This window comes from Saccostrea echinata, unplaced genomic scaffold (genome assembly GCF_033153115.1).
Source record: "Saccostrea echinata isolate AGI-Se365-2 ecotype Australia unplaced genomic scaffold, CSIRO_AGI_Sech_v1 ptg000029l, whole genome shotgun sequence".
Lineage (NCBI taxonomy): Eukaryota > Metazoa > Mollusca > Bivalvia > Ostreida > Ostreidae > Saccostrea > Saccostrea echinata.
In genome coordinates this window covers 26,937,501-26,952,716 of record NW_026889778.1, presented here as the reverse complement: position 1 = coordinate 26,952,716, position 15,216 = coordinate 26,937,501, and the positions used below count along the sequence as shown (strand labels likewise).

The window sequence follows — 15,216 nt, the reverse complement described above, 5'->3', positions numbered from 1 at the left end:
CAGTGACTTGACGTCATATGCCATTATGACGTCATATCTAGGTAGTTCAGAGAAGTTAGTGCGGCTGGTACACTGTGACATTCTTCGGACAGCCTTATCCTAGCCGCGATATGGATTTTAGTATGTAGTATTCTATTTATCATATATTTAAAATACTTAATATGCGAGTTCACATAAAGTCATTGAAGAATGTTTCGTGCATGTTTATGACCTTTTTACTTTAAATTTTAATAGAGTCAATTTTAGGTAATTGAAAAAAAATAAGTCCACAAATGATATTAAAGAACTATTTTACATGTATATTTAAATAAAATCAAGCAAATTAACTTTTAATCTTTATACAAACGTTACTTCCGGTTTGATATGGATTTTTGCACGCCGGTCCTATACGTGATATGGATTTTCGGACCGGTCCTTGATATGGGGTATTGTGACGTCACAGTGTAGAATCGGTGTATTTACTACTTAGTATATGATAATTAGCTATATGTTGTGTGAGAACCACTCTAGAGGGCATCTGGTTCCAAGTATCTTGAAACTGATAAGTTTTTTCTTCCTCAACCGACTGCAACTTTTTTTTCCAAGAACTGGAAACCACACACTGTATGTAGTTATATAAGAATATATATAGTCATTTGGAGGTCATTTTATAGACCATTATTTAATTAGCGAAACAAGGACTATAAATGTGGTTAATAATCATATATAAGACCTATCATGACCTACATGTATTTTACCTTCTCTACCGCCACTTCAACACCAGCTTTTCCTGCACATATAACACCTTATTGTTATGTTGGACATTATTGTTATTAGTTTCACTAAAGAAAGATTATAATTAATCACATTTTGCTTGTACCTTTATCGTCATTACCCTTATTATCCACACCATCTCCTGTTTAGCACTTTCCTAAGAAATGAAATATGAAGTCAAGTGATGAAGTTAATTTTATTCCTCAGCGGGGAAGGACTAATACTACCCTTAGAAAGAAATTGCTAAGTACCTACCCGGATAATCAAAGCAGCGGCAGGTAATTAAAAGACATCTGTGAAGAAGATTTTTTTATTCAAGAAACTTGATGCATAACTGAAAATTAAGGTGCTAAGGCTTAAAATAATAATGTGTGATACAGGCCTACTGTGACAAGGGACTCAGTTATATAATTTTATAAGGTCTCATCCGAAAGACTGGTGATTTTCACTTCTAATACCAGGCGTTTGGCGAAGGAAAAACATTACCTATGTTTACGTCTTATGTTTAGCTGGGATGGAGAATGAGCCTCCCGATCACGAAGTGAATGCTCTACCACCATGCTTTATATTTTGATAGATAAAAAAATAAGATGATAAGAATATCAAGAATTTCACGCTGATGTAATCCGTGATTATTTATTACAGCTATATGATTTCAGAAAAAAAAACACTTTTTTCATTTTTAGGTACACATTCCTTTCGGAATCAAGACAGCAGAAAACAATTAAAGGTCTACAATAAAAGTGATCACTTGGTTTTGGGGGAAATATAAATATTACACATGTATTCTTCTTTTGAATTAAATAATATTTGTTTAAATAATAAGTGCTTTTTGCTCTCAAATTCTTGTTATTTTCATCATGAAGTATCATTTCCTAGACCCCTGATACATTTTCCGACTCAGCGAAATGATCATCTCTGTATTCAGGTTTAAATTGATGTTCTTTTATGAACAGTCTAAATCTAGCTTTAACCTCATTTTTTCATGATGAAATATTGAGCTCAGTATTTTAATTTTATGATTATTGACGAGAAACATTTTCTTCTTTCATGTAATCATGTTAAATATGAAAGAAATGTCTTGTATGAATTAATAAACCAATCCTGTAAGAATTTTCACAACTTGGACAGTGATAATAAGTTAACTTGGCTTATGACCAATGAGGATGTGCAAATACTAATTCAAGTTAGTAAAATGATTCTGAAAGCTGGAATATAAAATATTAGTAAATTTATTAAGGTCTATTCTATGTAAAGTACATAATTTTATATGTTACTTGTGTTTTCCCCCTATATCCTTCAAAAGTGAAATGATTGAGTGCCTTGAATACTTAGGGTACGGGTTTGCCAGTAAAATTGACTGTGCAGAGGCATCGTCCCCTGGTACCCTCTGTATTCAAGCTACCTTTTCTACACTAAGCAATAGTATTAATATTACTTATTTACTGTTAAATATAATGGTATATTTGTGAATATATGTGCATTATAATAATGTACGTAGGAATGCATATGTATGTACGACTGTGTATATGTATGTGGGTATGTAACTATGTATTTTATACTAGAATGTAAAATACCTATAATCACTTTAAAAAAGGTTGAATTTAGTAGGTACATAATTATATGTGAAGTATTTTTTTTTTATACATTTTATTAGTTTTGCTATCACCTAAATGATTCTAAATGAGTGTCTTGAATACTTAGGGTACAGATGTGTCAGTAAGATTGACTATGCAGAGGCATCGTCCCCTGGTGCCCTCTGTATTCAAGCCACACTATATACATGTATTAGCATACTGCTATTATTGTCAATTTCTTTATCTTCCTTCAGTTTTCTTCCTACTCAATATTTTTGATCCGGTTTCAGACTATTGTGATTATGTTGCAAATCTTGCATTTTCATATGAGTATCCTACTCGTGGTATTGTACATCTTTCATTTGTACCCTCATGAAAGATATGATTTATATTCTTTCATTTTACAATATACTTTAATATTATTTATATGTAATCATTCTGAAATAATTGTATATGCCCCCTGAGGGCCCTTGATTGGTGAATAAACATATTCATATAGTACAGTATTATTATTATTATTATTATTATTATTATTATTATTATTTAGATTTAGATTTTTAATCAATCTATCTACCTAAGTTCAATGCAACAGATGATTATAAACTAATAATCCTGTAAACAACACGTAACAAACAGGAAAAGCATGGACCCCAGGAACACACAAAGTGGAATCAGGTGCCTAGGAGAAGACAGCTTCTCCTGCCGACAGGTCTAACTCAGTATAAAACATGGCCTAACGATTGGTAGGGAAAATATCAATCAAAATTCTACCCGAAGTTTGGATGTATTTACAAACAAGGTTACTGTGACAGCAATAGAATGCGCAAAAATCTTTCTTGAAACGAGGTCGTAGAAAGCTCATGCAGTAACATCAACTTATTTGTCAATAGCATGCCTTTATTTAACAAAAAATGATCGTACTCAAAACATGCTCCTGTGGAAGATATAAACACTGAATGCATGTTATAGTGGAATATCAGTATATAAATAAAGGAAGTTGACAATGGAAATGCAGCCATCCCGTTTATCATACAGACTTTGTTGTTTCTTTTATTGGGAGGTCATTGAGTTATATTGATTTGACATATAAATGAATTACACTAATGCTAATTTATTTAACGTCGTCGATATGATAATGATATTATCGAATTGAAGGCCACAGCAAGATTTCTCCTCTTATCATCTTGAAGTTTTTTAAAATAATTCTGCTTTCTATATGAATACAAAATATAAATGTTGGCTAATGGAGGAGCACAGTTAGTGTCCACCAAAATATGAATAGATTCGGTTTTTATGTTCTAAAGATAAAACTTTTAAATCATCCATATTATGTAACGTATCCTATGTAAAGTAAATTGTGTATTTATGAAAATTAGTGTAAAGTATCTGCTGTACTATGTACAGATCAACTTTAAATCCTTCCGCAACACCATGCAACATGCTGATTCATTTAAAAATTAATCATTCAAGCCATCAAAGTAATGATTCTGATGTTGGTCGTAATCATATTACAAGAAACGGGAACCAGCGGTTAAGCTAAATTCTTGACCAAATAATCTTTCTCTTTGAAATGTTTTAAATGATAATTGAATTTCATGTTTCATAAGTAATTAGACTGTATAGTTGTAAAGGGTTAAACTCTCTAAATATATGTTATCCACCACTCGAAGAATTGCCTATCTTAGTGTTTGTTTGTGTTTCGAAGCATTGTGCCCTGAATGCCAAGTATAAGTCTTATTTTGAAGCCCTTCACCGGTATACGGTGACGTCTCTAACTGAGAGAAGAATGTTCGAATGGGATTTAAAACAGCATAAAAACTATCAATCAATTGTGTTGAATGTTATAGTAAATCCTTTCCGTCATATGCCGTTATTATTTTATATCATAAAAAATATACGTCTGTAGGGGTTATCATTCTTGTCCTTGATAATACGATCGATTCATCCATTTGAAGCTTCAAATTCTTTTATGTTTATGTATATGTTGTGTAAACTTTAAGAAAATACATTTCTATCAAATAGTGACAATAATTTGATGCAAATAATTGAATGAAATTTTCCAGAATTAGAGGAAGCATAATTGTTAAACGCTCAACGGAATATACAAGAATAAGGAAAGGATCACAAATAAATATCAAAATTACGGGGGGGGGGGGGGTTGTTTGATTTTTTTTTTTTTTTTTTTTTTTTTTTTTTTTTTTTTTTTTTGATAACCGTCACTATTTTAACCATTTTCATAGAAATTGGAAGAAAATAACACAGAGATAAGTTATATGGAAGATATTTAATTCTAATTTAATGTAAGTTTTATTCTATGACAACTGTTGTTTCTAATGGAGTTAAAAAAAATTAGCTTTCTCCTCCATGTCACCTGATCCCACATCCAATGGTTTAAGAGGTAGTCCATATTTGCTCTGCTCCTGATTTGTATTTTTTCTATGGATCTTGAGCTTGATTACTGTTCGTTATCTTTATATTTGATCTACCAGACAAGCTAAGTACTTCGGTACTAGCTTGAAAATACGGATATGTATTTAACTGCTGTGGTAAAATTTAGAAATTTATTTCAAAATTAAGGATTATCTCCCTCATACATAGCTCTGGTCCTTGGAAGTATTTGACTCCAGTCTTTGGCACCTGTTTTCAGCTCTTTAAAGTCTTTCTAGAAAAATTCTCGAGAGGGACGTTAAACAACAAACAAACAAAAAACTATCTATTTAAATATTTTTGGATTTCCAATGTTTAAGCATAAACATCACTGAAGAGACATAATTTGTCGAAATGCGCATCTGGTGCATCAAAATTGGTACCGTATATGATTTACATTACAATAATGTAGCTAACTTATATGCTATCATCACTAGTACATTAAGTCTCACGATTCTGGAATGTTAGATTTACAAACATCCGAAAAAAATGAATAAGCGTTTCACAAACGATTTCATCTTAGAAGCCACACAAAATTTGTAAACAAAAATACAGGCCCATTTATATTCTACGTGATGACTGCATAGTTATCATTATCAAACACGTGAGTTTTGCATCAGAAAAAATGACAAGCATAGAGCCGAATATACCTGTGTTTAGTATTCACTATTTGAGCTAACGAGAAGTACGCATTTGCGATAACATCTGCAATGGTACATATATATCGTAGTTTAAATTACCTGTTCCTGTATCTATGATCCCCTTGGATTAACCACACGAATTAACATTTTCTGTTTTCTCTGTCATCTAGAACATTGTTCACTTAAAGTGGCTTAAATTAATTCTATGTTGAACGTCACCTAAAAACTTGAAAACCTATGAGGGAGAGCGAAAAATTAAGCAAAAATTTCAAACAAATGAGTATTTATTCATTAAATGAATCAAAATATCGTAAATATTTGTGCACCATGTAGGATAACTAGTTATTGAGAATATTTAGTAAATGTTTATAAATGACAGACACTTTTCAAAAACTTCATACGGGGCCCTAGTCTTATCGGTTATATAAATATCAGGTGCAATGCCACGAGGATAAAGTAGCAGGTTAAGTAACGCTTAATGAAAGAAATACATGTATCAGTAATTTAAGATCACACACATATTGGTTACAATTAAAGTCGAAAATAGGCAGACCTTTGCTGTGATAATTCGTACGAAGCTGCAAATTGAAATCTTGAGACACGATCAATCAAGATATATATAACAAGATGCCAAAAGTTCGAAGAAAGCTACATTTGTATATTGAAAAATAACTAAAAGTTAAGAAGAAATTATCAAAGATATTTAAGAATCAAAATAATTAAATGAAAGAGCAGGAGCCACTTAGGGCCTTTTTGGCCCTGAGAATTACTGAAAAATCGAAACTGCCCAATTTTGGTTGAAAATGCAGTATTTATAACTTGGACCCTTGGTGACCGTGTATCTATTGAACATGACGTAATTTTCTCTTTAGTCAATGCATTATGACGTCATAAAATGCGTCATTTTTCCCATATCCTGTAAATTCCCTTAAAAATGGCTAAAAGTTGAGGTATTTTTCCAATATTTCATTTAGAGCACAACCTCTAATCCAAAATATGCAATTACATAATGAAAGATCTGTTTCTGAAGATCACAAAACATATTTTAATTTTTGGATCGTGGGCTGTGCTCATATTTTAATTCTTTGCTGAAGGTAGTTAAATACGCATGTTTTTTGCAAAAACCAAGAACATTGCATTTTCTCAAAGCCTGTTTTCCAATACCTGGATTCTCAAAAAGAAATTTTGTTATAGGAAATGAAAGCATTAAGTCTTTACTTTATTTTGATATATGAAATGGGACAGAGGGTGATAGTCAATTAATTGATATAAGGACAGGGCCATTTATGCATAAAGTGAACCTAGCACTTTGCAGGAAAAGAATTCTAGGTGTCGGTGCCATAATAAAAAAAAAAAATTTAAAGATCCCGTTGTGAAATAATATCTGCCCAAACAGAATGTTTTAAAATTGTAAAGAAGGTTAATGCTAATATTTGAATATAATGTCAAGATACTTAAATGAAGAGTTGTTTAACAATGTGGCAACTGCAGCAATTCGACATCTGACCAGACACAGATTGTATAACATATTTCCAATTGTTATGGAGAGAATGAACCATTCAAAAAGTTTTGCCTCTCCATTCCTCCATTAAACATTCAATGTTGATAACTTAAAACATACTTGTAAGGTTGATTGATTTCCTTATCTAACGCATCGTTTGCGGAAACAGAATGGTTTGAGTTTTGAAGTTTTATGAAGTTTCGAAAATACCCTACACGTGATACTTTGATTCTTTATCATGGGAAAGAAAGTAAGTACGACAAAAGAAATATGAAACGACGTAAAAGACTGTGCTAAACTAAAACAAAATTGCCAAAAGAAAGCATTTGAAAAGGTACACAATATAAATGGAAACAACCGTCATATAGAAAAAAAAATCAGGTGGATGAGAAGATGTAAAGATTAACTAGAAAGTATTAAAGATGAAGCATGATCTGGGAGACCAAAACCAGTTATCAAAAATCGTGCTGAAAATCAAAGAATTGGTAGAAAGAGAGCGGGTAGGTATACAGTAAAAGACTTAGCTTGTATATTAGGGATATCAATGGGAGCAGTTCATAAAATTCTTATAAAATTCCTCGGATACAGGAGGATCTCTGGAAGATGGATACCTCATTTACTGAATAAGAAACTGAAAGCTTAAAGTGTTTCGTGTGGAAAAAAAATCTAAACTATTCCAAAAGAGGAAAAATCCCCGATTTTCAGACAAAGAAACAGAAAATAAATTGTTGGTGCATTATTTTCATCCACAATGAAACATGGAGATAACGAACAGTATTTAAGCTCAAAGTCCATTAAAACAATACAAAATCGGGAGCAGGGCAAACACGGACCTCTAAAATATCAGAGGTGGGATCAGATGCCATGGAGGAGTGAACATCCCCTGCCGACCGGTCACACCCGCCTTGTGTTCCTTGTCCTGATCGGAAAAAAACGAAAAAAAAAAGTAAATAATTTAGTGTGTAAATAATGAAAAAGGCACGTTATCATTTGACTTAACGATAGATTGCTGACAAGGTCGTTGTATCGACCATAGAACTTGCGAAATGATGACACTAAACGAGACTGTTAATATTCTTGTTTCATCAATTTCAATTTCATACATTTTTCTTTGAATTATACATTGAAATATTAAATTATTTGTTTTTTTACGTGTTTAGGAAGAAGGATATTAATTTGATAATAATTTATTTTTTTCCATTTTTGTAGAGATTAAGTATTAAATAGATTTTGTAAAAAATTATATATTTAAATACAAGCCTTTACTGATTGATTGTCTTTCATTCCTTATGTAAAACATTACGAAACTCCACTTTTAATCTGACTGTGTAGGAAAAAATTGGGTTATACATCGAATCAAGATGTTTAACCATTACTATACAGATAATATTTCAAAGTCAGTTATTTTCTTTTGTTTGATATATTAATTCGGTGAAAAATTGCCTTTCATATCAATATAAAACTAATTGTCAATATTTGTTTCATTAGCGCTGATTACACTTGTTTTGACAAGGTAGGCTGGTTTGATGTATCTTTTAAAAATGCATGAGCTGAAGAAAGATTTTGAAGAATTTAATATTTTTGTTGAAAATATGTTCAAACCATGTTGCTTTGAGGTCATTAATTGGAAATCATTATCATAAATACATCATAGAATTTTTTCTACTCGCGGAAAATAACACAAAGGTTTAAAAATAGTGATAATAAAAAGCTTTATATAGAGAGAAAAAAAAGGTCACCCACTTTCCACTTATTATAGATGTGCACAAAAACCATACCAACCACTCCTAAAAAGTAGCACCTATTAACGTTACACGGACAGTCAAAAGTTGTGAATGTCATTGTTTTTCTTACTGGTTTTTGAATGGCGTAAGCTTATAATGTACTCTAATAATTAGCGGATGTCATTTCACCCAATATGGGCTTATGGTGTGATTTTGTAATTATAAAATAAAAATTTGCCCATGAATGCAACACAATTCATTTTTGAGTGACAATTTGCTCAATAATGAAACCTATAATCAGCAAGATGGTCGCTGATGAGAACCAAAAGACGCCATGAAACTTTAAAAATAACTTTTAATTTTATTTAATATATCACATATGAAAAGAGCCAGATATAACATATATCCAGATCTAATGACATTAAAACACTATTTTAGAATGGATACATAAACGGTTTAACTCCGATGAATCTAAAATATCTGAAATCTCGAAGTTGCGTTCTCGGCCTCATGGATTTCAAGATAACAAATTTTAAATACCATTAAATTTGCCATTTAAAGTTATATATTTTACCACAATTATCAGTACCATATCTATAAATTTTCAACTGAAACAATGATAAGACAAAATAGTAGATATCATTACATATGAAATGTTTGTTTGTTTGTTTGCTTGCTTTTTTTTTTTTTTTTTTTTTTTTTTTTTTTTATCTTCAACTAGAAAGTTCTGTACAATAAGGAAAATATTTTGGATTTCCATTTATGAAAGATTTTGTGAACCATAACGTAGTAATATCAATAGTTATAGGATGAGATATTGTAAGAATAGTTCTATTTCGCATTCTAATAAAATTGTTAAAAAGTGGAAAAAGATAAAGATTTCTACGAACCATCTGTAGATTCAGAGAACTACATGTACATTCAAGTCTGAGTTCCGTATGTACAACTTCACAAGGCCTACTTCCATAAAAGTTAAAAAATGGGGAAAAGGGTATAATAGCTAAACTAAAATTCTAAAATGATTTAAAATTCGAAAGAGAGGGATTGTTTTGAATCAGCAAGTAGTTTATTCCAAAGACTCATTGAACTGGAAAATAAGAAATCTTAGTGTGGTTGAGCTGCAAATTAAATTTCTTGAAGTGAGATTTATTGTCCAGTGTTGTAGCTATGTCAATGCTTGCCATGACTGGATATTATATTTGATCTTGACAAAGAGCATACGGCGGATGTAATCGGTCGACTGGGGATGTTTACGCCTGCGTGGCACCTGTACCAACCCCTGAAGTTTTAGAGATCCGTTTTGTTCTGTTTCAATATTTTGTTTTGTTTTGTTTTTTGTTGTTTTTTTGTTGTTTGTTTGTTTGTTTGTTTGTTTTGTTTGTTTTTGTTTGTTTGTTTGTTTGTTTGTTTTTTGTTGTTTTTTTTTGCTTGGATACTGTCTGTCTATGAAGTTTATTGGAAGTTGAAAAGGTTGTAAAATAATATACTGTCAATAAGACATTTTCATTATCTTGTATCTTTTATCGATTTCTTTTGCAAAGAATATGAATGGTGTCGGATGACAGTTGATTTTTCCAATAAAAATGGAACTCTCAAATGTTCTTACCTTGTCACTGGTCATTTTCCAAGTTTTTTGTTAAAAATATTCTGATTGTAAAGACAGGTACTCCGAAGTTAGTATTAAAAAGATGCTTGAGTTAAATTTCTGATTGACAATATTTATGCATTTTTTGGAGATTATGTTTTCCTACACTCTGTGGAAATTCTCATGAGAACCAATTGCATCCTGGTATTAGCAGACTTATTTCTGTTTTCATATGAAGCAGTATTTTTTTTTTTTAAATTTATATATGAAGAAAAAAAAACTCATTGTGTCCTTCAGCTCGATATTAAGATATATCAGGACATATTATCAATCAACAATGTTCACTCCCATTCATATATCGACTCGATATATCCCAGTGAACTGAACACAAAAGATACCACAGAGTCTGACAGACCTGATTAATGTTTCGATATTTCTTTATAGAGAAAAAAACTGCCAGTGTTAACCTTACAACAAAACTTCATGGTAAACGAGATGACTTTAACTTTTCTATCGTCAACTGCTCTTATTTATCTAGCAATATACCTTATCATAACTAGACTATATATGGAGTTTATTTCACCTAACTGATTCGATGCACAAGAGCATGAGCATACTCTACGACAGTCTACGTAAGATTAATTTCTAAACGAGGCAAACTATTGACAAACAAGTTGATGAACCAAGGTTATCAATTGCAACAATTTTGTTTAAAGTCAATATTTGGCAAGTTCTATGGTCGATTCAATGAACTTTTCATACTAAACAGCCTATCATTCAGTCGAATGCTCACTTTTTTTTCATACAAATTGCTAAGTCATTATTTTCAGACTGAATTGTTCATGTTCGCTCTGCTCCAGACTTGTTTTGTTTCTACACACTTTCGAACTTGAATACTATTCGTTATCTCCATAGTTCATGAGAAAATTTTTAATTGATTGATTGATTGATTGTATTTTGTTTTACGTCACATTCCAAAATTTTCACTCATACATAGACGTCACCATATACCGGTGAAGGGCTCCAAATTTAGAATGACACTCAGGGGCATTGAGCAGTGAAGGATCTTTATCATGCCAACGCCTGCCGTGACACGGGGCCTCGGTTTTTAAGGTCTCATCCGAAGGACACCAAACTTTCACTTCAAAGTGCCGAGCGCTTGGCGAAGGAACAGTTGCTACTTATTTTTTATCGACTTAGGTCAGTCGCGGCCGAGATACGAACTCAACCTTCCGATCACGGAGCGAGCACTCTACCGACTGAGCTACTGAGCTGAGAGGGTGAATTTTTTAAAAGAATTATCTAGAATACCAGTATTAAAAAAGTCTGTTTTTCTTAAATTTATCATGCTGAATGGCCATTTGAAGTGGGACATAATTATACTTTAATCTTGCTGAATTTGGAAACATTGACGCTTTTAGTAAGCCTATTTGATTAACACCACTTCTGATTTATTTTGTAACAAAGTTTTGTAACAAAATACATGTACTTTTGAATTGGTTTCTTTTCTGCTGTTAGAATAATCGCTCTATAGAAAAGTTTATTGTTTTCAAAAGGTTCTCTTGACCAAACATGCATTACACTCGGCAGAAATGTTAGTGTTGGCGACAGTTGGAAAACAATTTGTCGTAATGTAATGTAAGACTGTAACTGAAATAGAAATCCAAACCATTTGAACATAATATCTACAAACATGTACTGGGGGGAGGGGGATGCTTTGACAATTTTCCATCCTTTCACATACTGAAAAAAAAAACAACAACAAAAGTCCTTTAATACTCATTATTTTCAGTATTTCATTTGAAAGCAAAAATAAATTCTACAATCATCAAAAAAAATCCATATTATCATCTATCTAAAAAAAGATCAGTCAAGCAATACTTTTAGGATAAACTTTCATAAAAATGGTGTCCAGACACGAAGCATCGTTTTTTAAAGTGGGGAGGGGGTTACAGCCAAAAATTAATGTACAAGCAAACAGAGAGAAGTCTCCGAAAAAAAAAATTAAAAAGGGGGTTTACCAAACTCAACAACCCTGTTTTTATTGGGGAGGGGGGATTCTCCTTGATTCTCTTTGATACATTATCATGTGACGATTTGAATGCACAGTCATGTAGTAAATTTACCGGATGTCAGTAAATACAACTGGTTGTCAAACTGTGAATTTTGTATTTACTGCCACCCGTTCAATTCATTTAATGTACACCATGATAATATTGCAATAAAACTGTGGACAACCGGTCTTTCGATAATAGAAATTTCCACATAAAATCGAGGAAAAGAAACTGAGGACTTATATACATACTATAAATCACGCGTTTAATCGCAGACATTTGTTCTTGATATATACTGCATTTGTATTTTCATTTTTTTTTTAAATCTTACGTGAACAAATGTTACTTTTTATTCTGTGAAAATCGGGATCGACATTCAGCTTCTGCAAGTATACTGAATACAGATCAGTGATTGAGTGAGTGACAGCCACAGACTAAGTCAGAGAACAAGAAAATAACAAAAGAACAAGACAAGGAGTCAAAAAGGTTTGTTTTCTCAATATATTTATTTTCAATTTAAAATGTGTTGGAAACTGGCCTAACATCTATTTATGCAGAAAGAATGTTTTTCAAGTAGAAGCTAAGAATTAGAAAACAATTGAAAACAAAATGTGTTTGTGAAACACTGACACCCCCGTATTGCAGGTTTTGGCGAAGGTTACAGTTTCTCAAATTCAAGTCAAACTCCAAGGTCAAGAAATTAAAAATGTCCTCACCTAAAGAAAGAACTTAAGCTTGTCTCTCTGAATATACCTGTGAAATATGCAAGCCCAAGCACCAGCTGTTCAAAAATTATGGCCAAGAATCAAGTTTTTTAAAAGTAAGTCTAACTCAAAGGTTAAGGTCATTGTGTCAAAATTAATGGTACCAAAGGCAAGGTCATGTCACAAGAAATACACAATGTCAAATACAGAAGCCCTGGCTCTAACTGTTCAAAACTTTTAGCAAAGATTGAACTTTTTCAAAAAGAGGTCAAACTGCATGAAAGGTCAAGGTCAGAAGACCCTAAGAAAGATGCAGGTGAAACATGAAAGTTCTTGTACTTCCTGTTCAAAAGTTTTGGCCAAGATTAAAGTTTTTTTAAGAGTCAAACTCTACGGTCAAAGTCAAAAGGTCAAAAATATTTATACCCAAAGAAAGGTCTTGTCACAGTAAATACACATGTGATGTGTGAAAATCTTTGCACCAATTGTTCAAAAGCTATGGGCAAGGGTAAAGTTTGTTAACTTTTTGCAAAGGTTGGTCAAACTTTAAGGTCATAGTCAGGGGGTCAAGTATGTTGGTATCAAAGAAGGGGTCTTGTCACAAGGAATGTACTTTTGAAATATGAAAGTCATAAATCCAACCAACCAAAAGTTATGGTCAAGGTTAAAGTTTTTGCAGACAAACAGACAGAAGGATGGATTGGGCAAAAATTATATATCCCTTCAATTGTATGTGTGTTTGTGTGTGGGGGAGAGGCATAACAAACAGAAAATAAAAACAAAGTACATGTACAGATCCTGGGAGTTAAAAGCTCATTTAGGACGTATAAACAGTTGAAAAAAAAGTTTTGAATTGATATACAATTCTTCATATTTTTGAAAAAATTAATAAACTATAGCATTGTTTCAGTTTGTTAAAATAAATTTAAATTGTTACAATTTATAACAAATTTAATAAATTCCATTTAACAAACTTAAAAAATTTGTTTTAGTGAATTAAACAAAAATTAATTATAACTGATTCAATTAATTTGAAATTAATTTTTGTTATGATAAATTCATTTAGATTTGTTCATACAAAATTCATTTGAAAATTCATTTTATTGAATGCATTACATTAGGCCTTAGCAATAATATTGATATGCTGGTATATTGTGCTATAATCCCAAAAAATCTTGTAATATGTTTTTGTAGTACAGACATGCCATCAAAATGCTTGAACTAGAATTTCTGTAGTAAAAAATAAAATATGAGCTGTCAGAATCATTTGCCATCTTGCCATACATAATATTGTAACATGCAACATTGTACATTTTGTATGTAAATGGAAGTTATCAAAATAAGGAAAGGACATTTTAATTATTGTTGAAAATATTGCAATACATATTGCAATACAGTTACATATATTGCAACATATCACAATATGAAATCTCTAGGCAATACTCAGCCTTAATTACATTCCAATGCACATAAAACTTGCCAGTTTGACTAATGACCATGACTCACTGGTGAATTTATTAATAGGGAATATTTCTATTTCCTAATATTGAATCACAATCAAGATAATAAGAAACATTACAAATAATAGCAAAGAATATATTTTTATTTTTAGACATCAAATGCAGATTTGTATCAATTTTGTATATATAACCATTCAGTTTTAGGTCACCCGAGTCATTCAGGTGAACTTTTGCCATCTGTGTTCATCTGTCTTCACATTTAGTTTGTCATTTGTCATCTGTCATTTGTAAACTTTTGAACATTTTTGGCTTCTTCTCTTCAACCGCTGAGCCAATTTCCACAAAATTTAAGAAATAGCCTCAATGGGTGAAAGGTTACAAAAATTGTGAATTTCATGGTTCCTGCCCCCCCCCCTCCCCCCCTCTTTTTGGGGGTGGGCTAAAACCATCAAAATAAGCACTATCTTTGAAAATTTACTTCTTTACTCCTGGACATTAAGCAGTCAATCTGTTGGCATGATTGTGATATGCATTGAATCCTCTACCAAAATTATGAGATTCATGACCCCAGGGTCAAGTCTGGAGTGAGGATAGGCTCTAATGGTCATATTGTAAAAAATATATAAATTTTTTTATTCTTCTTCTCTCCCATTTTATATGTAGCAGATAAACTAAGTGCATGGTTATGAAGAACAATGTTGCCTATTCAAAAATTGTGAAATTTTTGTCCCAGGGTCAGGGATTCTTGGGGTGTTGGGAGTTTGGGGGGCTTTAATAATTATGAAGTTAA

At 31.8% G+C, this 15,216-nt stretch overlaps 2 protein-coding genes across 2 annotated transcripts in view; one reads left to right on the top strand and one right to left on the bottom strand.

The window, feature by feature from the left end:
* LOC133195760 (uncharacterized protein K02A2.6-like) overlaps positions 1 to 15,216 on the bottom strand; it is a 410,189-nt gene that overhangs the window by 321,669 nt on the left and 73,304 nt on the right. The window lies entirely within an intron of this gene.
* LOC133194682 (uncharacterized) overlaps positions 12,690 to 15,216 on the top strand; it is a 21,378-nt gene continuing 18,851 nt past the window's right edge. Inside the window, exon 1 of the mRNA XM_061330586.1 lies at positions 12,690 to 12,748. The gene's annotated coding sequence lies outside the window, so the exon portion shown is untranslated. The remainder of the gene's footprint in view (positions 12,749 to 15,216) is intronic.